This window comes from Oncorhynchus mykiss, chromosome 27, assembly GCF_057628025.1.
Source record: "Oncorhynchus mykiss isolate SJ-2025 chromosome 27, ASM5762802v1, whole genome shotgun sequence".
Taxonomy (NCBI): domain Eukaryota; kingdom Metazoa; phylum Chordata; class Actinopteri; order Salmoniformes; family Salmonidae; genus Oncorhynchus; species Oncorhynchus mykiss.
The window spans coordinates 14,057,501-14,083,138 of record NC_143048.1 but is presented as its reverse complement, the minus strand read 5'-3'; the positions used below and the strand labels follow the sequence as shown (position 1 = coordinate 14,083,138).

General features: G+C 44.4%; 1 protein-coding gene across 1 annotated transcript in view; it reads left to right on the top strand.

The window, feature by feature from the left end:
• Positions 1 to 4,069: 4,069 nt before the first annotated feature.
• Positions 4,070 to 25,638, top strand: part of LOC110507584 (sodium/calcium exchanger 2) — a 101,710-nt gene continuing 80,141 nt past the window's right edge. The window contains exon 1 of the mRNA XM_036964940.2: positions 4,070 to 4,260. The gene's annotated coding sequence lies outside the window, so the exon portion shown is untranslated. The remainder of the gene's footprint in view (positions 4,261 to 25,638) is intronic.

Here is a 25,638-nt window from a genome sequence, read left to right as displayed (position 1 = left end):
ACAGGTCCTGAGGGGAATCCAAGGTAGTGGTTGTTAGTAAAATCCAGAGCAAGGTAGTTGGGTGGTGAGATGTGGAACAAGAGCCAGAGACAGAGCGGTAACTGCAATGAGAGGATAAACGATATCAGGCAGGGAAACAGGCACAGCTGTGTAACGGATCTTGAATAATCATAAATGGCTAGAATCATGAACTGACTGGGCAGAGATTACGATCTGGCAGAGTGGAAGTGGCAGGACTGAGTAATTGTAGAGGTCTTGATTATGGAACTAGTTGCAGCTGGTAGGGATCTGCTCTGAATCCAGCACACCTGTCTCCAACCACACAATCGCACAGAAAGGGAGAGAGAGAGAGAGAGTGTACAGGGGCAGTAACTGCAGGTCAGGAAGACACCGGATGAACACCAGAGGGCGTAGCAGGAGCAGATGTGACACTGAAGGCACCGCTCTAACACTGATGACCCCAGGGCACTGCCATTCATTCCATTCCCTTATCTCTCCTCTTCGCCCTATTCCAGAATCGCTTCTCTCTATTTCTCTCTCACCCAGTGTTGCATCCTTCCCCTCCTGCATTCTCTTCGTCCATTGTGAAGGTGTTACCTTTAGTTAAAACTGAGACCTTAGGGTTTTATTTATACTGTGCCTCAGTTGAAAGCAAGGTGTCTTCTTAATGATTTCCAATGGGCCCTCCCCCACCCACCCAACGACCGTTCAGCTAAGACTTGATAACAGATGGGTTGGGTTCAGTCCTCGTACCTCAGAGGGCATTGATTTAACTCTAATTTGTTTTTCTTTGTAGAGAGCAGAAATTGCCTCCCAGCGGTCGGTGCAGATTTAATTTAGATTAGTGTGACACACAGGGATTGGCTGGCCCAAACCGCTTCCTGTCCTGCCTGCCTGGTACCTCCATTATGGGTACCAGACATTGGCAGATGCATTATTAAAAAAGCTGTCCTCTGTTGCATTTGAGGAGGCGACAAGCATGGCAGGCAGTCTGTCGTTTGAACTCCTGGGCTTCCTGGCCTCAGGTATAAAATGAAGCAATTCCACTACCACAGTCCCCACTGGACACAAACTGATTAAAACAATGTTGTTTCAATGTAACTTGTCAACGTATTGTGACGTGGAATCTTTGTGGAAAATACATTGGATTTGCAAAAAGTCACCAACTGTTGTTTTGAGGGTGAAATTTCAACCACAGGATTATGTCATCGTGGTAACCCATTTTGAACATATTTTATACTAGGTTTGTCTACGTTGAATTTGTACCTTTGAAACAACATCAGAGAGGGGCAGCACCTCCTAATGGAGAGCGTATATCTATAGCTATCAATTTGGTCTCCGATCCAGGGTTTTAACCTTAATTTGATCACTCTTCTCTTGTTGCTAAGAATATTCCTGCACAGCAGGAAATGTACATTTGTAGAGTGTTCAAGGTTTAAAAAGTATTCTAAAATGTATAAGTTCCACTTTAAAATGTCTGACTTTATTCGCCCTAACAAAAAATGTATCAGCCTCAAAAAAAAAAAAAAAAAAGATCATCCACATAATACTTCACATTTCCTGTTGCTGCCGGATTCTTTTCCTGTTGTAGCAAACTGGTTCAAATTAATACCCTACATCTGTACATTTCTGTGGAAGACTCAGTCAGCATTGGCAGCATTGTCCTGCCCTGAACTGCTTCCATCTCCGCCACCTCCCTATCCGACTGGTCCCTGTATGAGAGTGGATGGATTTCTGGCACAGCACCGTCTTGGTTGAGTTACTCTGCAGAATTTTTGATTATCTCAGCTGTTCTGGTTCCACAGGAATAGCTTACACACACACAGTCTTGTATAACTATCCTTGTGGGGACACACAATTCAGTCCCATTCAAAATCCTATTTTTTATTAACCCTTACCCTAAACCTAACCTTAACATTAACCCTAAACTTAACCCCAGAACCTAACCTTAACCCTAACTCCTAACCCTAACCACCTTTATTTAACTAGGCAAGTCAGTTAAGAACAAATTCTTATTTACAAGACAGATTGTTTTTACCTTGTCAGCTCGGTTACTGGCCACCAACCAGTCTAATAATCTGTGTCTACAGCCCAGAGAGAGGAAATGACAAGTCCGTAGCTTTCTATTTTTATGTCTGTCACTCTCTCTCACTCCCTCCATCTGGGGTGATTGAGAGATAGCAGAAAAAAGGAAGAGATGAGGCTGTGTATTGTCATGATGTTTGACTGGTCTTCCACGTCTGTCTCCACCCATGCAAATCGTTACTGTAGCAATTGCTCAGTGAGTGAAAGACCAGGAAGTGGTCAGTAGTGTAAAGTACTTAAGTAAAACACATTTTAAAAAGTACTACTTAAGTAGTTTTCTTGGGTATCTGTACTTTACTCTGCTATTTATATTTTTGAAAACTTTTAATTCACCATTTTCCTAAAGCAAATAATATACTTTTTACTCTATACATTTTCCCTGACACCCAAAACTACTTGTTAGATTGTGAATGCTTAGCAGGACAGGAAAGTGGTCCAATTTACACACTTATCAAGAGAACATCCTTGGTCATCCCTACTGCATCAGATCTGGCGGAGTCACTGAGTTGTGCAATCTGGTTTGTGTAATATATGGAATTTTAAATTATTTATACTTTTACTTTTGATACTTAAGTATATTTTATCAATTACATTTACTTTGATACTTCAGTATTTTTAAAACCAATTACTTTTAGACTTTTACTCAAGTAGTATTCTACTGCATGACTTTCACTTTTAATGAGTAATTTTCTATTAATTGTCAAGTATGACAATTTGGTACTTTTTCCACCACTGCAAGTGGTGACAGTGCACAGGGACTCTTTTGGGACTCCTGGAATCCTGGACAGGGCACGAATCATGTGTCACTCACAAATTGGGTGCCCTGGTCAAAAGTAGTACACGATCTACAAAACAGGGCGCCATTTGGCAACCACCCAATTTGAATGCATGTTTCATCTACTCTTTTGTGAACATGTTGTAGTGATCCTTACTGTTTGAGTCACATTATAATTCTCACCAAGTGGGTTAATCTTACTGGTGTGATGAGTAGGGTGTTTGCCTTCACGCCAGCAATCCCGGTTCACTTCCCTGCTCCGCAGTTCTCTAAAATATCAATATTTGATTATTGCTTATGCACAGTGCAAGGTCCTGTATGGCATCCATCAAATTCATAAATAGCCTTTTACCAAAACACAGTAGAAATAGAATAATACAAAATATATGATTAGCAAAGGAGGATTACAGACAATAACGCAGTAAAGTAAGACTCCTTCACACTGTGTTTAAGCTTCCGACCAGGCCTAATGGCGTGCCACTCAGAAAGAATGGGGGAGGATGCCACTGTGTCCTAGTTGAGGGGAGCTAAAAACCAAACACGCTGCAGAGGCACTCTCTCTCTCCCCCCCCCTTCTTCCTACTTGCACATCTCTGTTTGTCTTCCTGTTTGTCTCTCTTTTTCTCTGGTCTCGCCACCACTCTGGCATTCTTACGTCTTTATATTTGTTTTTTCGTGTTCCTGAAAGTGTCCTCTCTGAAACCACCCTGGTGAAGAGGCACTAGTCTACCATCCCATTCATTTGTTTCTGATTCTCTCAACGTGACCTATTTGAAGTGGAGCAGAATTCCACAGATATCATGGGGAACCAAACCCAGCTGGGAAGTCTATTATTGAGCACCATCCACTGAAAATGTGCTTGGTCAGCAAACATCAGCAGGAACAAGGGAGTTAGTGAACAGTAACAACAACAAAAAGTAAAGGACCTTGTTCAAGACTTTGAAAATACATATTTCCCCTTTGAGGCCATCACACACACACTGACATGGTTCCATCAATATGATGGTAACCTTGGCTTTCCTCCCATCAAATAATGCCAGCTCAGGAACGGATAGTGTTCCACCTGCACATATTTTAGACAACATGAAATACGACTGTTATTAACAAAGAAAGTAGGTTAGCTTATAAATCATTTCTCGAGTGTATGACACATGGTCGTAACCCTGAGCCATGCACGCTCCTGAACGTAACTCCCTCCCTTCCCTGAACGCGCACTTCCAATGTGATTGTGAGAGAGACTGACTGAGCGTGTGTAGCCTACTGGTTGTGAGTGTATGTCAGAGTGCGAATCGATCCGCGGCTACGACAGCAAAATTAACCAGAGCAGTTTTTCATGTTATCAGCAGTATTTGCATTACGACCACACCTGCATTGAGCGACGCTAAAAACTTGGATATAAGGTAAGAATGTGTTTAGAAAAGTGATCGGTTTTGAATGTTGAGGACATGTCAGATGTGTTTAAATAGACTAATTCCTTGCTTTTTACACTTTAACAATCTTCTTTCTGCTCTACACTGACTTGCTCGATGTTTGTTTGGGTTATGGGTATGGTTATGGATAAATGTTACAATGTACCATGTGGGGTAGCTCTAATATTCGCATTTGAGCCATTGATTTAATGATAATTGAAAATGCTAAGTAGTAATCAGAAGTATGATGTACAATCGAGCAAATTACGATGGAAAGATTGAGCATAACCGACATTTAAGTCTGCCACTATTTTCGTTTATTGTAAAAGGCTGTGTTGATAAAAATGCACGCTCACATATATTATCAATAGAACTTACCATGTTGCATAATTTCCCTGAAGCGTTCCACTGCGTGATTGAAATACAAAAGATGTTGCAGAGATGGAAGCGTGCTTTAGGCTACTCAACGCTGTGTGCAGTGTGTAGAACCAGTACCTTTATTTGTCCTCGGATAAAAGCTCCATTCAATTAATTTTAAGGCAAATGTCCTGCAATTGCATAGGCCAACTCAACAGTGCCCTTATAGCTTATTAGTTGACAAAGTGTTTCTTTATGATATAGCAAAAAGCTCAACATATAGACTAGCCTAGGGGTGGGCAATTCCAGTCCTCTGGGGCCTGATTGGTGTAACAGTTTTGCCCCAGTTAACACACCTGACTCCAATAATCACCTAATCATGATCTTCAGTTTAGAATGCAATTTGATTAATCAGCTGTGTTTGCTAGAGATGGAGAAAAAGAGGAACAACAATCTGCCCCCTGAGGACTGGAGTTGCCCACCCCTGGCCTAGCCGGTCAATTGGAAATAATAGAGACCTTTACAGTAGTTCACCTGTGAGTTCACCTTGATCCATAACCGTGGGAAGTAGGGGTGCTGAAGGTGCTGCAGCACCTGAAATCAAAATTAATAATTTAAAATAAATAAAAACAATTCTAAATCAATTAGAGTACTAGGCATTTTTTACCATTGAAAGCACCCCAACCCAAAACATCATCCTGCAGCCATGTCTCCATCATCTATAGCCTAAAATCAGAGGCATTGCATAACAGGCTTTTCTAATAATTAACATATACTCGTATGCGGAATCAACAGCATCATCGTTAAGCAAGTGCAAGTCAAGGCTCATTTGGTCCCCCTTTAAAACTGGTCATCTATTCATTGTGCTTGCATCATAGACATGGGAAGTGGGGATTCACCCAGCTCAGTGCAGACTGGGGTGGGGCAGGCTGGTGTGAGGCAGGCTGGCGTAGGGCAGGCTGGCGTGGAGCAGGCTGGCGAAGGGCAGGCTGGCGAGGGGCAGGCTGGCGAGGGGCAGGCTGGTGAGGGGCAGGCTGGTGACGGGCAGGCTGGCGTGGGGCAGGCTGGCGAGGGGCAGGCTGGTGAAAGGCAGGCTGGCGAGGGGCAGGCTGGCGAAGGGCAGGCAGTAGTGGGGCTTTCCTCGGTGTGGCATTTTTCTGCAGTTTGGATTTGATCCCTCCACTCCCCACCCCCGAAACGGATGGAGGATAACCAGTATTTATTGCTCCTCGGATGGCAGTTTGTGCACGTTGACTACATACATGTAGGCTATATGTTTCATTCCTCCTTTTTTCATTACAGTTCGGTATCCCAAAATGTATTATTTTCTCTTCAATGTATCCAAGTGCTCATCTCACAGTTGGTCTATTGTGGGCTATTTTCATACAGGGGATAGGCTATTGTTTGCACATTTGTACAGACTGCAGACTAGACTGTTAGACAGATTTCAATTGTGTTTCCTCTATCTCAGAGGTTCGAGTGTGGCTGTTTCAGTCTGCAAATCCACCGCACACCTCTCTCCTCTGTTGGAGATTCTAATTCCCCAGAAAACATCTCATTCAGTTAGGAAATACAGTCCTGATTGCTCCCTGAGGGGGGGAACAGGCTGTTCAATCTGTCTAATGCCACCCAAAGAGCAATTGTCACCGTTTGTTAATTACACAAATTAGGTCCTTGATTGTTTTGAAGCTAAAGTTGCGCTTGGCCTTTGGAGTTGTGGAGTCGAGAGTTTTAGTGCGAGGGTGGAGGCTAACATGGTGTTGATGCAGACCCCTGCAGGATAGGGTGTGGGTGGGGGGAGACGGGACACAATGTGTAGTGTGCAGTGCAGTCCGTGCAGTGTGAGGCTGAGCAGTGAGACGTGAGTGGGGTGTTCCAGAACAGAGGGAGAGCGGGAGCTGCTGCAGTGCTTGGACAATGGGCAGGGCGGTCTGAGGATGAGTGAGGGATCTCCCTTCTCCAGCACTATCACTCCCACACTGCAGTTTGGGTGGGGGTGTATGTGTGCATGTCCTGTATGTGCTCCTATGCTGTGTGTATGTTGGCCTTACTGTATGTAGTACAGTCTATGAATGCACAGTGTGTGTCTGTCCAGTGCACTGCACATCTCTGCTGTTCCTCATGCCCAGCTGGGGTGCTGAGGAGCGTGTCGCCTGGTCCGCCTGTTGGGTGGGTCTCAGTGTGTATGTGATGTGGTTCCCCTCATCATGGAACTTCGATCAAATATTAAATAATCTGCCGTAAAAGCAAACAGAAATGAGCTTTCCCATTGTGAGCAGAAGCCTCGCCCTCTCACCATTTCATTGTCCCTTTTTCCTACCCCGCTCCCTCGATCAGGCTGGGAATTTACACCTTATCCTTCCTCTCTGACATGGCTTCCATTAATATTTATGAAGATTATAATGTGAAATGTGTGTTTCTTCAGGGTTGAGGGCATTTGCCCTGCTCTCCTCTACGTCCCAAATGGTGCCCTATTCCCTGCACAGGGTACTACTTTTGACCAGGACCTACATAAAGGGAATAGGGTGCCATCTGGAAGGTAGCCTCTCTTGTTCTGCCCTGGCTGCCGAGTCACTGGGCTGATCTTCTCATTGGACCCCTTGGGTGAAAATGACTCTGGGTGTTACTGTACAGATCCAGAATCAGGGATTCCCTCTCTGGATAGGGTATGTTGCCTTGTACACTTTTGTTTTGACCCTCTCTTTCAGAGGATGTGATGGACAGTGTCGTTTTCTTTCTGTTGATCCTTTTGGGTTTTGTGTGCCAGGTGGTTCTGATCCAATTCTTGGTGACAGGTGTTTATCATAGTCTTTGTGTCCACTGTATCAATGCTGTACCTATGGGATGGGAGGAACTTGGTATTGGAGGGATCCATGGTCCTGGTTTTGACTCCATCGTGACCTTAACATCCTTCCTCCTAACAGATACATGTAGAATATCTCACATGGGAAACACAAGTCCCGCTGTGATGGCTCGTCATACACATGGGAACACAGTGGCCAAGGAGTCGGGACACACGCTAAGTTCCCAACTGCTCTCTCGCCCACACACTCTCCTAATGGCTGATATCCAGGCGCTGTGGTACCAGCTGTCCTGCTATTGGTCGGGTTCTGCTGTCGTTGAGGCAGGGTCTCCGGTCTCTGCTGTGCGTAGTGTGAACACCCTCCACAGTCACGGCTCTGTCTGTCTGTCTGTCTGTCTGTCTCACATGGGTTTGGGTCCGTCCGTCCGTCCGCCCGCCCGCCCGCCCGCTCGCTCGCTCGGTCGGTCGGTCGCCATCAGATCTTTATCAATCTGTCCTGTGTAAGAAGATTCAGGGCTGCTGAAGCACCAACCTACTCCTTTCCAATCCACACAATGACCCTTGAATTGGCAGAGGCAAAACACAAACAGGCTGCTGTGTGTTGGGTGGTAAAGAACACAGCTTAGTGTTCTAGATGCAGCTGAATTTACTCTCCCATCAGCCGCTGAGAGATTTTCCGCATGTGGCTTTTTGACTCTCAACTTAACTTTTTCGGATATAAGAAGCTGATCTCATGCATTGAGATTTCACGTTGCGTGTTTCTTTAAGTCTTAGCACTCTTGTGTGAAGTCTCAGTCTAATTTGAGGAGTTGTTACGTAACATGTTGATTTACATCTAACCAGCTTTCATGGGCTTTCGTGCAAATTGCGTTTGCATATGTCAGAGCTGTGTGCTTATCCGTCAGCCTGCAGCCAGCCCTTGGGATTCCTTCTGTGTGGATGATAGGGAATGAATCCCCTGCCTGTGTGCATTGGCTGTGTTAGGGTTTGTTTTTGAGAGATGCCATCAGTGGACAATTGGTCAGCCCAGGGCTAGGCAGGGTGGTGCAGCTCTCACTGTTACTGTTGGTCAGCCCAGGGTTAGGCAGGGTGGTGCAGCTCTCACTGTTACTGTTGGTCAGCCCAGGGTTAGGCAGGGTGGTGAAGCTCTCACGGATACTGTTGGTCAGCCCAGGGTTAGGCAGGGTGGTGCAGCTCTCACTGTTGGTCAGCCCAGGGTTAGGCAGGGTGGTGCAGCTCTCACTGTTGGTCAGCCCAGGGCTAGGCAGGGTGGTGCAGCTCTCACTGTTGTTCAGCCCAGGGCTAGGCAGGGTGGTGCAGCTCTCACTGTTACTGTTGGTCAGCCCAGGGCTAGGCAGGGTGGTGCAGCTCTCACTGTTGGTCAGCCCAGGGCTAGGCAGGGTGGTGCAGCTCTCACTGTTGGTCAGCCCAGGGCTAGGCAGGGTGGTGCAGCTCTCACTGTTAGTCAGCCCAGGGCTAGGCAGGGTGGGGCAGCTCTCACTGATACTGTTGGTCAGCCCAGGGCTAGGCAGGGTGGTGCAGCTCTCACTGATACTGTTGGTCAGCCCAGGGCTAGGCAGGGTGGTGCAGCTCTCACTGTTACTGTTGGTCAGCCCAGGGCTAGGCAGGGTGGTGCAGCTCTCACTGATATTGTTGGTCAGCCCAGGGTTAGGCAGGGTGGTGCAGCTCTCACTGATACTGTTGGTCAGCCCAGGGTTAGGCAGGGTGGTGCAGCTCTCACTGATACTGTTGGTCAGTTGGCACAAAGTCACAGGGGCTATTATTCAGCACCTTGGCCGATATGTTTACACACACACACACACACACACACACACACACACAGGGTGCTCTCTTTTTCTAAACGTGAGCGAGTGTCTCTATTAGAAGAAGCCATAATCCTCTCTGGTCCTCTCACAGACCTCAGAGGAACAGGCTTGGTCAGTGGTCAGCCGTTAACACCAGACACCTCCGCCCCCACTCTCACTGCTCCTGACATTTTAGGTGGTGAGGATGTCCTGAGCACCTGTTCCATACAGCACCTGTTCCGTACAGCTACAGCACCTGTACTGTACAGCTACAGCACCTGTTCCGTACAGCTACAGCACCTGTTCCGTACAGCTACAGCACCTGTTCCGTACAGCTACAGCACCTATTCCGTACAGCTACAGCACCTATTCCGTACAGCTACAGCACCTATTCCGTACAGCTACAGCACCTATTCCGTACAGCTACAGCACCTATTCCGTACAGCTACAGCACCTATTCCGTACAGCTACAGCACCTATTCCGTACAGCTACAGCACCTGGCTAAGTAGTGTGTCTGTCAGCTCAGTAGACTTCCATCACAGTGAGTCTCATGGAACACAGAGGTTAGACCCCTCTGGCAGGATGAGTCCTGACAACCATGGTTCTCACTGAAGCATACTGTCTGCTGGAGGAGAGACAGAGAGCATGTCCTGTCAGCCTGTCTTCCTGAAAATTCATTTTCTAGGAGAGGTAACAGGAGCGTAGCACACAGGTGGGGGTGGTCGTGACTCTCTAGGGGGAGGGATCAGCAGCCCTGTTTCTCTGTTGTTTTCACTTTGTCTGTTGCTCGAGCACAGCTCTCACCCTCCAGGTATATCGTATGAAATGCAATGATCGTTAGGAACAACAAGGGAAGAGAACCGTGTGCCTGTGCGGGTGCGTGTGCGTGAGATAATGAAAACGGCATGTGCTGTTGTCTGTATCAGTGTTTGTGCAATCTCTCAGACGCAGTCTTTTCCCGATTTTCTCATTCTCTCTTTCTCTCTTGTTCATCCAATCCTCCCTTGCTGTCACGCTGAGATCTCTGGGCTTAGTGTGGGAGTGGTGCAGCCTGACACAGAGTGACATACCCCCCCCCCTCCCCCCTCCAGACACACACACTCAAACTCTCCCAGTCACACACACACACAGGGTGAGTTCGGCAGCTGAGTGCCTCGGAGTAGTAGAACAAGAGGACGTGGTGACAGGAGGCGAGCAAAAGCATCAAATAGAGAGGAACACAGTAGGGGACATTATAATGGCATAACTAAGAAGTTATTTTCTACTTGGTTAGCTAGACTATATTTGTATAAATGTAGGGTTTCCATGTTAAGTGCTGAGCTGTGAAAAAGTACAGTACACCACGGCCGTGATCATTAATATTCACAATGAGTCCCCCTTTAGACCTTACGAATAACCTCCAATAAGTGCAATTGCATGTTTGAATGATTCTGATAATGATAGTGCTTTGAGGTCGACCGATTAATCGTAATGGCCGATTTAATTAGGGCTGATTTCAAGTTTTCATAACAATTGGAAATCGGTATTTTTGGACACTGATTTGGCCGATTTAAAAAAAATATATATAAATATATATATATATATATATATTTTACACCTTTATTTAACTAGGCAAGTCAGTTAAGAACACGTTCTTATTTTCAGTGATGGCCTAGTTAACTGCCTTGTTCAGGGGCAGAATGACAGATTTTTACCTTGTCAGCTCGGGGATTCAATCTTGCAACAGTTAATCTTACAGTTAACTAGTCCAACGCTCTAACCACCTGATTACATTGCACTCCACGAGGAGACTGCCTGTTACGCGAATGCAGTAAGAAGCCAAGGTAAGTTGCTAGCTAGCATTAAACTTATCTTATAAAAAAACAATCAATCAATCATAATCACTAGTTATAACTACACATGGTTGATGATATTACTAGTTTATCTAGCGTGTCCTGCGTTGCATATAATCGATGCGGTGCGTATTCGCGAAAGACTGTCTTGCTCCAATGTGTACCTAACCATAAACATCAATGCCTTTCTTAAAATCAATACACAAGTATATATTTTTAAACCTGCATATTTAGTTAATATTGCCTGCTAACCTGACTCGTTGCGAAATCTGAAGACTAACGGGGGATGATTTAACAAAAGCGCATTAGCGAAAAAAGCACAATCGTTGCACGACTGTACCTAACCATAAACATCAATGCCTTTCTTAAAATCAATACACAGAAGTATATATTTTTAAACCTGCATATTTTGTTAAAAGAAATCCAGGTTAGCAGGTAATATTAACCAGGTGAAATTGTCACTTCTCTTGCGTTCATTGCACGCAGAGTCAGTGTATATGCAACAGTTTGGCCCGCCTAATTTGCCAGAATTTTACGTAATTATGACATAACATTGAAGGTTGTGCAATGTAACAGGAATATTTAGACTTATGGATGCCACCCGTTAGATCAAATATGGAACGGTTCCGTATTTCACTGAAAGAATAAACGTCTTGTTTCCGAGATGATAGTTTCCGGATTCGACCATATTAATGACCTAAGGCTCGTATTTATGTGTGTTATTATGTTATAATTAAGTCTATGATTTGATAGAGCAGTCTGACTGAGCGATGCTAGGCATCAGCAGGCTCGTAAGCATTCATTCAAACAGCACTTTCGTGCGTTTTGCCAGCAGCTTGTCGCTGTGCTTCAAGCATTGAGCTGTTTATGACTTCAAGCCTATCAACTCCCAAGATTAGGCTGGTGTAACCGATGTGAAATGGCTAGCTAGTTAGAGGGGTGCGCGCTAATAGCGTTTCAAACGTCACACGCTCTGAGACTTGGAGTGGTTGTTCCCCTTGCAGAGGGTGGAGCGATGGGTAAGCGATGGGTAACGCTGCTTTGAGGGTGGCTGTTGTCGATGTGTTCCTGGTTCGAGCCCAGGTAGGGGCGAGGAGAGGGAAGGAAGCTATACTGTTACACTGGCAATACTAAAGTGCCTATAAGAACATCCAATAGTCAAAGGTATATGAAATACAAATGGTATAGAGAGAAATTGTCCTATAATTCCTATAATAACTACAACCTAAAACTTCTTACCTGGGAATATTGAAGACTTCTGTTAAAAGGAACCACCAGCTTACATATGTTCTCATGTTCTGAGCAAGGAACTTAAACGTTAGCTTTTTTACATGGCACATATTGCACTTTTACTTTCTTCTCCAACACTTTGTTTTTGCATTATTTAAACCAAATTGAACATGTTTCATTTTATTTGAGGCTAAATTGATTTTATTGATGTAATATATTAAGTTAAAATAAGTGTTCATTACGTATTGTTATAATTGTCATTATTACAAATATTTTTTTTTAAATCGGCCGATTTAATCGGTATCAGCTTTTGTTGATCCTCCAATAATCGGCATCGGCGTTGAAAAATCATAATCGTTCGACCTCTACTTTGAATAACACACATGCGTGCTGACTAAAGAACCGTGTTGGAACTATAAGCCACTGTGTGTTGGTTGAGCTGCTTCTCTTGTGTCTCTTATGATGCACTAATTGTCTTCCAGGGACAGTAACGATTTACTGAACAGAACTTGGTCAGAACCAAAGAGCTTCACGTACTGGCCTTAGCTGAAGTACTGCTCACTGTCTGGACCTCAATGAACCTATTCACCTCTTACTCCAAGTGCTACAGAGTCAGGTTGAGTCCCAAATGGCACCAAGGCGCTCCAGTCAAAAGTAGTGCACTATATAGGGAATATGGTGCCATTTGCTTAGTATGTTATACTGCTATACTCTTCTACAGTTGACTCCGATTCTTCTTCATTGTTGTTGCCATTCTGTTTGTGTGGCTATAGCATAATGAGGAGATTTGGTGAAGTGTTGCCTTTCTGTTTGTGTGGCTATAGCATAATGAGGAGATTTGGTGAAGTGTTACAAATCAAGTCCCCATGAGATGTCTTCCTCCTCAGGTCTTGCTGATAATTGTGTCGTTTTACTCCAGGCTTTATGATTAGTCATGTTGTTAGTCTCATGCCCTGGAGGCTTGTACCGTATGGACTTTGTCAGGCATGTGAGCCACATTGCAGAATTCATGATAAATGAATGAATACATAAATAAATGACTGAGTGAGTGAATGAATGATTGATTTTCTTTCATTCATCTGCAGATGAATAGATTTATTTGAATTCAATTTAAATTCCTTTATTTGTTTGGCAGTCAAAAATACAGTGTACTCACTCCTGCTGAATACGAAGGGTCAACCCTTTTTACTGCGACTGCAGTGGGATTTATTGCTCTATTTCGGCCCCGCCAGATGATTTCAGACAGTAGTAGGTTTTATTACACCGAACAAACGAAAGGAGACTGAAATCAATTAAATGGAAAGATTAATTAACCTCTCTTTGTGCGGGGTCAGCATGAGATTGGGAAAAAAGAGAGCGAGAGAAAGAGGGTGTGTGTGTGTGAATGCGTGTGTGTAGTGCTCTGAGCGCTGGGCTGTTATGCCACTTCTCCACTGGAAGCCAGAAAAAAAGCCATATTACAATCTATGTGTTGTGATAATTGTGTTGTTTGCTCTATAACCCGTTAGTTCATATGCCTTGACACTGTGAGATATACTGTAGGCCTAAGGGTGAGACAATAAGAAGAGACAGTGGCAGAATAAATTCAACAACACATTTGTTCGATTACAGAACCGGAGAGCAACATCTCTGAAGTCCACAAAATATATTGCATGTAACAAACAGTTACATGACCTACAGCATGGTCAAGCAAGGTAATGTTTCCCACATCTTTGGACTATTAAAACAGGAGTTGCCTTCACTATTCCAGCACCATTTCAACTTCAACATTACAACATCATGATGATTACTTTTTGTCTTTTATCCACTTTTTCTCCCCAATTTTGATCTTGTCTCATCGCTGCAACTGCCCAACGGGCTCGGGAGGCGAAGGTTGAGTCATGTGTCCTCCGAAACATGACCCGCCTAACCGTGCTTCTTAACACCCGCCTGCTTAACCCGGAAGCCAGCCGCACCAACGTATCGGTGGAAACACCGTTCACCTGACAACTGAGGTCAGCCTGCAGGCACCCAGCCTGCCACAAGGAGTTGCTGGAGGGCGATGAGCCAAGTAAAGCCCCCCTGGCCAAACCGGAACAATGCTGGGCCAATTGTGTGCCGCCCTATGGGACTCCATGTCACGGAACATCATAACAATTCCGATACCTTTTGGAATCAAAACACGTTTTTATAAGGAGGATGGGATCCACCTGAATCATTTTGGTTCCTGGATCCTTTCACAGCATTATAAGGCTGCGATGAGACAATAACTTATCAATGACCCAAGCCCAACTCAGTTAATCCCTACTATTGTGTCGTTGAGTTCTCATAATGCTTCAGCAAATGTACATTATCCCAGGGATGTTAGTAGACACAATGTAAGTAACCTAATTTATATCCTTCTAACTACCTTAAATGCCTCTGCTGATCCTGCAGCTATTGTATGCTGTAATCATGTCCCTATTAACCAGAGTTATACTGTTAGCACTGAGGCGGAGTGCCCTAGTAGGAAGTCTGCTGTGTTCAGCTCACCCTACACTAACATAATTAACATGAGCATGTCTACTTCTGCTTATCTTCCCAGTAAAGCAATGAAAAAAATCAAGCATCCCAGAAAAGTTCTAAAAATAGCTTACGTTAACATATGCAGCTTAAGAAAAAAGGTTCATGAAATCAATAACTTGCTAGCAACAGATGACATTTACAGTGCGGAGAACAAGCGACAGCCCCGAAACCTGAAGGATCTGGAGAAGGTCTGTATGGAGGAGTGGGCCAAAATCCCTGCTGCAGTGTGTACAAACCTGGTCAAGAACTACAGGAAACGTATGATCTCTGTAATTGCAAACAAAGGTTTCTGTACCAAATATTAAGTTATGCTTTTCTGATGTATCAAATACTTATGTCATGCAATAAAATGCAAATGAATTACTTATAAATCATACAATGTGATTTTTTGGATTTTTGTTTTAGATTCTGTTTCTCACAGTTGAAGTGTACATATGATAAGAATTACAGACCTCTACATGCTTTGTAAGTAGGAAACACTGCCGATTTTGCAGGTTATCAAATACTTGTTCTCCCCCACTGTATATTCTGACTATCTCTGAAACGCACTTATATAATATATTTGATAATACAGTGGTAGCAATACAGGGTTATAACATCTACAGAAAATACAGAAATGCCAAATGGTGGAGGTGTTTTGCAGTTTAAATTCAGAACCACATTCCTGTAAAGCTTAGAGAGGATCTCATGTTAAATACCGTTGAAGTAATATGGCTACAGGTTCCTCTGTCTCATCTAAAGCCCATTCTGGTGGGAAGCTGTTATAGACCACCAACTGCTAACAGTCAGTATCTGGAGAACATGTGTGAAATGCTTGATAATGTTTGTGATATCAACAGAGAGGTATATTTTCTGGGTGTTTTAAATATTTACTGGCTTTCATCAAGCTGCCCACTCAAGAAAAAGCTTCAAACTGTAGCCAGTGCCTGCAACCTGGTTCAGGTTGTCAGTCAACCTACCAGGGTAGTTACAATCAGCGCAGGAATGAAATCATCAACGTGTATTGATCACATCATTACTATTGCTGCAGAAATTTGCCAAATTCATCAGATGTAGTTATCACAATATAAACTAATTTTAAAAAAAAACGTCCTCTCACTGTCAACTGTGTTTCTTTTTTAGCAAACTTAACATGTGTAAATATTTGTATGAACATACATAAGATTCAACAACTGAGACATAAACTGAACAAGTTACACAGACAAACAGAAATGGAGTAATGTGTCCCTGAACAAAGGCGAGGTCAAAATCAAAAGTAACAGTCCGTATCTGGTGTGGCCACCAACTGCATTAAGTACTGAAGTGCATCTCCTCCTCATGAACTGCACCAGATTTGTCAGCTCTTGCTGTGAGATGTTACCCCACTCTTCCACCAAGGCACCTGCAAGTTCCCGGACATTTCTGGAGGGAATGGCCCTAGCCCTCACCCTCCTATCCAACAGGTCCCAGACGTACTCAATGGGATTGAGATCCGGGCTCTTCGCTGGCCATGGCAGAACACTGACATTCCTGTCTTGCGGGAAATCACGCACAGAATGAGCAGTATGGCTGGTGTCATTGTCATGCTGTAGGGTCATGTCAGGATGAGCCTGCAGGAAGGACACCACATGAGGGAGGATGTCTTCCCTGTAACGCACAGCGTTGAGAATAACTGCAAGTTATTGACAACAAGTTCAGTCCGATGATGCTGTGACACACTGCCCCAGACCATGACAGACCCTCCACCTCCAAATCGATCCTGCTCTAGAGTACAGGCCTCGGTGTAACGCTCATTCCTTCGACGACAAACGCGAATCCGACCATCATCCCATGTGAGACAAAACCGCGACTCGTCAGGGACGAGCACTTTTTTCCAGTCCTGTCTGGTCCAGTGACAGTGGGTTTGTGCCCATAGGCAACGTTGTTGCCGGTGAGGTCTGGTGAGGACCTGCCTACAACAGCCCTACAAGCCCTCAGTCCAGCCTCTCTCAGCCTGTTGCGGACATTCTGAGCACTGATGGAGGGATTGTGCGTTCCTGGTGTAACTTGGGCAGTTGTTGTTCCAATCCTGTACCTGTCCCACAGGAGGGATGTTTGGATGTACCGATCCTGTGCAGGTGTTGTTACACGTAGACGGCCACTGCGAGGATGATCAGCTGTCCTTCCTGTCTCCCTGTAGCGCTGTCTTAGGCGCCTCACAGTATGCCCACATTTGCAGTCCTCATGCCTCCTTGCAGCATGCCTAAGGCACATTCACGCAGATGAGCAGGGACCCTGGGCATCTTTCTTTTGGTGTTTTTCAGAGTATGTAGAAAGGCCTTTTTAGTCTCCTAAGTTTTCATAACTGTTTCCTTAATTGCCTACAGTCTGTAAGCTGTTAGTGTCATAATGACCGTTCCACAGGTGCATGTTCATTAATTGTTTATGGTTCATTGAACAAGCATGGGAAACAGTGTTTAAACCCTTTACAATGAAGATCTGTGAAGTTATGTGGATTTTTACGAATTATCTTTGAAAGACAGGGTCCTGAAAAAGGGCCGTTTCTTTTTTTGCTGAGTTTAGTTGACATATCTAGGAAGACCAAAGTTCCAAAGGCTGCGCCTAATACAGTGTACAGAAGGTCATACATGACGTTTTGTAGTGATTCTTCTGTTGTTGATGTAAAGAATATGTGTTGGTCTGTGGTGTGTAATGAGGAGCAACCAGACACTGCACTTGACACATTTATGAAATGTCTTATTTCAGTTACTAATAAGCATGCACCCATTAAGAAAGTGACTGTAAAACTGTTCAATATTTTGGTTTAATGAGGAATTGAAAAATTGTATGGTGAGGCAAAAGGAATGGCGAATAAGTCTGGTTGTACAATCGGTTGGAAAACTTACTGCAAATTGATATTTGAACTAAATAAAAAGAAGAAACTATACTATGAACAAAGATGCTAAATTATATGAAGAATGATAGTAAAAAGCTTTGGAGCACCTTAAATGAAATTTTGGGCAAAAAGGCAAACTCTGCTCCATCATTCATTGAAATGGATGGCTCATTCATCACAAAACCCACTGATATTGCCAATTGTTTTAATTATTTTTTTTAACTGGCAAGATTAGCAAACTTAGGCATGACATTCCAGCAACAAACACTGACACTACACATAGTATAACTGTTCAAATTATGAAATACAAGCACTGTCATTTTTAATTCCATAAAATGAGTGTGGAAGAGGTAAAAAGATTGTTGCCTATCAACGATGACAAGCCACCGGGGTCTGACAACGTGGATGGAAAATTTGGGACAAATCATTCACTAATAAACCCTAAACCTCAACTAAATCATGTGGAAATTGAGCAATTTGAGGTGACGAAACTGTTTGGCGTAACCCTGGATTGTAAACTCTCATTGTCAAAACATGTTGATACAACACTAAAATGAGAAGTCTGTCCATGATAAAGTGTTGCTCTGCCTTCTTAACAACACTATCAACAAGGCAGGTCCTACAGGTCCTAGTTCTGTCACACCTGGACTGTTCAGTCGTGTGGTCAAGTGCCACAAAGAGGGACCTCGGAAAATTACAATTGGCTCAGAAAAGAGAAGCACGGCTGGCCCTTAAATGTACACAGAGAGCTAACATTCATAATATGCATGTCAATCTCTCATGGATCAAAGTGGAGGAGAGTTTGACTTCATCACTACTTGTTTTGTACGTATTGACATGCTGAATGCACCGAGGTGTCTGTTTTAAACTTCTAGCCCACAGCTCAGACACCTATCCATACCCCACAAGACATGCCACCAAAGGTCTCTTCACAATCCCCAAGTGCAGAACAGATTATGGGAGGCGCACAGTACTACGTAGAGCCATGGCCACATGGAACTCTATTCCACATCAGGCAACTGATGCAAGCAGTATGATCAGATTTAATACACCTTATGGAACAGTGGGGACTGTGAAGAGACGCAGAGACACACGCTTACACATACACATGATAAGACACGCAATCTACACACACGTACACATGGGTTTTGTATTGTAGATATGTGATAGTAGAGTAGTGGCCTGAGGGAACACACTTAATGTAATGTTTTAAATGATATAACTGCCTTAATGTTGCTGGACCCCAGGAAGAGTAGCTGCTGCCTTGGCAGGAACTAATGGAGATCCATAATAAACCCCAGGAAGAGTAGCTGCTGCCTTGGCAGGAACTAATGGGATCCATAATAAACCCCAGGAAGAGTAGCTGCTGCCTTGGCAGGAACTAATGGAGATCCATAATAAACCCCAGGAATAGTAGCTGCTGCCTTGGCAGGAACTAATGGAGATCCATAATAAACCCCAGGAAGAGTAGCTGCTGCCTTGGCAGGAACTAATGGAGATCCATAATAAACCCCAGGAAGAGTAGCTGCTGCCTTGGCAGGAACTAATGGAGGTCCATAATAAACCCCAGGAAGAGTAGCTGCTACCTTGGCAGGAACTAATGGAGATCCATAATAAACCCCAGGAAGAGTAGCTGCTGCCTTGGCAGGAACTAATGGAGATCCATAATAAACCCCAGGAAGAGTAGCTGCTGCCTTGGCAGGAACTAATGGAGATCCATAATAAACCCCAGGAAGAGTAGCTGCTGCCTTGGCAGGAACTAATGGAGGTCCATAATAAACCCCAGGAAGAGTAGCTGCTGCCTTGGCAGGAACTAATGGAGGTCCATAATAAACCCCAGGAAGAGTAGCTGCTGCCTTGGCAGGAACTAATGGAGGTCCATAATAAACCCCAGGAAGAGTAGCTGCTGCCTTGGCAGGAACTAATGGAGGTCCATAATAAACCCCAGGAATAGTAGCTGCTGCCTTGGCAGGAACTAATGGAGATCCATAATAAACCCCAGGAAGAGTAGCTGCTGCCTTGGCAGGAACTAATGGAGATCCATAATAAACCCCAGGAAGAGTAGCTGCTGCCTTGGCAGGAACTAATGGAGATCCATAATAAACCCCAGGAAGAGTAGCTGCTGCCTTGGCAGGAACTAATGGAGATCCATAATAAACCCCAGGAAGAGTAGCTGCTGCCTTGGCAGGAACTAATGGAGATCCATAATAAACCCCAGGAAGAGTAGCTGCTGCCTTGGCAGGAACTAATGGAGATCCATAATAAACCCCAGGAAGAGTAGCTGCTGCCTTGGCAGGAACTAATGGAGATCCATAATAAACCCCAGGAAGAGTAGCTGCTGCCTTGGCAGGAACTAACGGAGGTCCATAATAAATACAAATAATCTCTCTTCTGCTTTGTCTAATACAGGGACAACTAAAAGATATCAAAAACTATTTAGTCCTATCAATGTAAGCTAAATATGATGTGGCTGTCCATGAGTCTGATTTCTCGCTCTCTCTGTGTGTGTGTGTGTGTGTGTGTGTGTGTGTGTGTGTGTGTGTGTGCAATTAGAAAAACATGGCCATCCTCCTGTCTTTAATATGACCTAAAATGTCATACTGTATACACTTTCATGTTGTCCTAGGCCACTTGGCTAAAATACTTGCTGCTAGCCTGACTTCCTTTCATGGGCAACAATACACCAGGCCAGCTAGTTAACATTGGCATACTACATCTAGCTACATGTTGAACTACCATCCTTTAAGGCCACAATATATGAATTTATGGTTGGATCAGATTCACCATTATAATCATTGACAAGTACAGAGAATTATGTTAAACCAGAAGTCCAAATTGGATGGATAATTTAGGTTTTAATTAGCTAGCTAGCAAATCCAAACGGGCTTCCCTTGACAGTTGTTTTTGCTGTGCCAGGACCATTCGCAGATGAGCTCACTCAGTACTGATTGGCTATTATTTTATAAAACAAAGTTAGCAAGGGAGGCCAAATGCTCGCTGTCTTCCCTTGCATTCAATGCTATGGGCGGCAAAAAATGTCATACTCATTCTGACCAGACAGCATCAGATGGATACGCTACACATACTGAGACAGAGGCACGTTCACGCGGATGCTTTGTCTGGTGAGATATATTCAGCATATTGCGAATTTAAGGAAAGGTATGAAACACAGAGACGAAAGAAACATGATTGTATATTTTTTATTGTATATTTGGGGGGGATTGGCATCCATGAATACGCGCCACTATCCAGTACCCCTTGCAAGCAGCACCAGGAGGAGAACATTGCTCATTCTCCATCCTCTATTTTCCCTTGATTCAACCACTAACTACACTAAAACTGTCCTAGATTACCTGGAATGGGGTGCCCACTCACCCATTCATTCTGTCCTTCTGTTTCTGTGCTGACTTTGGCTAAGGCTGCTGCCTAGCTAGATCCATTAATTATCTATACTGAACCATCTGCAGGACAGGACCCCTCACAGCTCGGCCACGCAACACACTGCAGGCTGCAGCCCTGTGAATGAAGCCTCCAGCTGACATAATGAATATGGGTAATTGGTCAAAATCAGGATGATCTTATAGAAGGACCTGTACGAGCAGCGGTAAGCAGCGGTAATCTCAACCGCCCAGAGAGGCTATTGCCTTTAACTGGATGGGCTGCCTGTCAGTGAAAGAGCCATGCTCAGCTCAGCTTCCAGAAATCAGATACTGCAGGTTTTAAGGCGTAATGAATTACCTGCTTAATTAGCCTGTTAATCATTATTGAGCTGCTGCAGAGCAGGCACGCTAGTCCTGGAATTAGGAAGTTAAACAGAACAGAGAACATCTGTTTGTTCTGATACAGGTTGAAGATAAGATACTGTTCATATTGCATCATCATACTGTAGTCCAGATCCTTCCTCACTCTGTTTCTTGCCGATATGTGAAAGGTGTGGCTTGCATCGGTGTATTCACAGGTGTTCAGGTGGGGCTGTTCTTCACTCTTCTATAATGAAAATGCACACACACAATCTTCCTCCCTTTAGTTCTCCCCCCCCCCCCCCCCCCTCTGATGCTCTTTCTCTCCTTCTCCCTCTCCCTCCCCCTCTCCCCCGGGTCTATTAAATACAAGACTTACGCATCCAACCTATTACCGCTCTCTGACAAGTCTTTCATTTTAGGGCTTTCATCTATGCCTGCACTGTCAGATCTGGCCTCCAAAATAGTAACGGTGCCAGGAAGGGATAAAAGAACCTCCCAACCCACGCTATGAAATGTTGTTAAGCAAACAGCAGGCTAAGCTGGCACTGTAATGTGTGAATTAGGAAGGACTGCCTGTGCAGTCTAACGATCATTTAATTATTGATCATGTAGAGAGATGGCCTGTCCCAATTGGCACCCTTTTCCCTATATAGTACACTACTTTTGATTAGAGCCCTATGGACCTTAATCAAAAGAAGTGAACTATTATAGATAATAGGGTGCCATTTGGGATGTATCCAGGGTCTTCCAGCAGGATGCCAGCTAGCTAGTCTTCAACCCGTCCTGCTCCCCTTAGCACTGGGGACGCCTGATCCAATCTGTCACTTAATTGGTTGTTAATACCAACATGTGTTCCTATATTCCGATCATGGCCTCATACAGTCCACATTGTTCTCTCACACTGGTTCAGGGTATGAACCTCATCCTCCTTCAAATCATCATCTTCAACACTCATGGCATCCCACAATGACAGGTGCTGTATAGAATCACATTAAAGCTTTGTTCGTGAGACACATTACTGATTGCATCATGGACTGACATTAAAAAGGCAGTGTAGAAATGATGAAGTGCCGATAACAGGATAATTAATTAACAGCATTGGCTATGAATCTCTTCCACACGCAAACACACATCACACTACACACACACACACACACACACACACACACACACACACACACACACACACATACACACCACACACACACACACACTACACATACACACACACACACACACATACACACACACACCACACACACACTACATACACACACACACACACACCACACACACCACTCTTGTGTTATGAATCCAAGCATCATAGAAAGCATAGAGTGGCACCAGAGCCGTTCTCTCTCTGACTGAAATAACTAGCAGAAATAAGCGAGGTGGATCTCTACTTCAGTTAAGTTGTCAATGAGTGTTCTTTTTTCCCCCAACTTTCACTCTGGATTCTCGGTTTCACCACTAATGTAAACGCTACATTGGCACTGAAAATGTACCGCGGCAATCATTTCTCCTAGCGTTGTTCTTTCTCACAGAGTTTGACACATTCTCTCTCACATTATTCAACGTCCTCTTGTATTTCACAGGGATGGATTATTATAGCTCATGACAGTCAAGCATCGAGGACATACTGGCAGGAGGAATCATCCTAAACTAACTGCCATTCTGCCTGCAGAGAAATAAATGATGCACTGTTAATTGCAGCAATTTGCATTGTGTGCCAGCCTACGTCTGAACCAATTAAACCCTAAATGACCCCCTATGCAACCAACCAACTACCCCCCCTATGCAACCAACCTCAAAGGACTGTACTCGCCACCTCCATGATGATAGAGACTGACAGGTAATATTTCCATGATGCCCCCCCGGATACAATGGGCCTGAATAAGTCCCCGTGTGACATGAACAATGGCTGGTAGAGTCATAACAATCAGTGTTCACTACAGTGTCTCGATACGTCTTTAATAGTCAGTCTGTTGAGTCAATTGGGAGTGAATGGGAGTGGGCCAGCCAACCATTCACACAGCTAATTTCTATTTAAATGCAGTTAGTTGCCAGGCGAACATGGCTGTACCTGGGGAATAGGCAGGAGAGAGAAAAGAGGAGAGATCAATAAAAGTGGAGCACAGAGAAGAGGAGGATTGGTGTTCTGTGAGTGTCACTTTGTTTGATGGTATTGTGCTCTTTTAGCATTATTCCATTGGCCCGGGTCTATTGTTCGTTGGCTGTGGCCTGATCGGATTTGTCTTGCCTCCTGTGTAGCGACGTGCCCAACGGCATAACAACAAGCTTTGGAGAGGAGAGGAGCTCTAAACAAAGATGGCAGAGGGATGGGACTTTCATACCAAAACGCACACAAACCAGCACAGATGCAGACTTTCAAACACACACAAACCATCTCTCTCGCAGAGACTTCTGTGGTGACTTCTAAACATTCAGTAGTTGCAAAACAAAAGCCATATGCACACACTACACACACACACACACACACACACACACACACACACACACACACACACACACACACACACACACACACACACACACACACACAGAGCTATCTCTTGACTCACTCAGATGTTCTTTCTATGCTGTTAAAATATAGACACTCAACAGGCAAGCTGAGCTCCATAATTCACTATTGTGCCAGGGACGTGTTAACAGCCGTAACGGACAGAGCGCTCCTGGCTCTAATTTCACGCATGCACACACTAGAGACACCCACTATAGAGACAAGTACTATAGAGACGCAGTACTGAGATAATACATTTGTGTGTCAGTCATCCCCCCCCCCCCCCCCCCTCTCTCTGAGATCACTGTACTCTTTTCTCTCTCTCCCTCTCCTCTCTCTCAGAAGAGCGCGAGAGCTGGCCAGGATGCCTTGTTGTGGGCCCGGTGCTTGCATACTGACTTTGATTGTCAGCTGTACTGTGTTTCCTCTGACACATTGGTGCGGCTGGCTTCCGGGTTAAGAGAACAGTGTGACGAATAGCAGTGCAGCTTGGCAGGGTCGTGTTTCGGAGGACGCATGGCTCTCAACCGTCGCCTCTCCCGAGTCCGTACGGGAGTTACAGCAATGAGACAAGACTGTAACTACCAATTGGATACCATGAAATTGGGGGGGGGGGGGAGTGGTAAAAAAGAGCCAGCGTGAGAGCTGCAACCTTCTGCTAATGGATTCACTTTCAAGGCATTTTGAGATGTCTTTCTCTCTTTGTTTCTTTATTAATACAATGTAGCAAGAGAAAGAGACGGAGAGAAGTACAATAGAACAGCGGGATTCAAAAAAAGGGACTGATGTGGGAAACATGGAGATTCCATTACAAAATCTCCTCCACTCCTTCTCTCACCTCCATCTTCCTCTGTCCACCACAGCTCAGTAATCAATAGAAGCATGCTCTTTGAAGGGAATGAAACAGATCCCATCAGAGTATATTTTTAACCAGATTGCCACAGGCATATCTGCGGGAAGTAGGGGTGCCTTTCATTACTCCGATTTGAGAGGAGAAAAATACTCATTAGCAGAGTATCAGCACCCCCACCCCAAAACATCTTCCCGCGGCCATGGAAACAAGAAGCTGTGCTACTCGTTCAACCGTTATTTGCTAAACGTTGTGGCCTTTAGAGGTGGTGGTGGAGACTGATGCAGGTTGAGTGGGTGTTGTATGCAGAGAGAGGGGAGATGTAACAAGGGGAGAGTCAACAACAGACTCATTGCTGTTGTTCTAATATATACTGTTACACGTCCAAGACACTATCCACTTTAAAAACAGTAAATACATTCACACTTCACATGGCACGTTCAAATCCATTCTGCAATAGTTCTATCCTATTGTGTACATATCAGTTGATTACTTTATTTATTAGTTCTTTGCGGTTCAGTTGCTAGAGCACGGCACTGTCAGGGTTGTGGGTTCGATTCCTGCTGTGGCGGAAATGCAAGTCAGTTTGGAAGCCCTGCTAAATGGCATACAGTGCCTTCAGACTGAAAGGTGTATTCATCTCCCACTGTCTGGGGGAAAACAGACAGAACCAGGTTATCCTCTAAGATTTTGCCTGTGCTGAACTCCATTCTTTTTTTTTCATCTTGAAAAACTCCCCAGTCCTTAACGGTTACAAGCATACCCATAACATGATGCATCCACCACTATGCTGGAAAATATGGAGAGTGCTACTCGGTAATGTATTGGA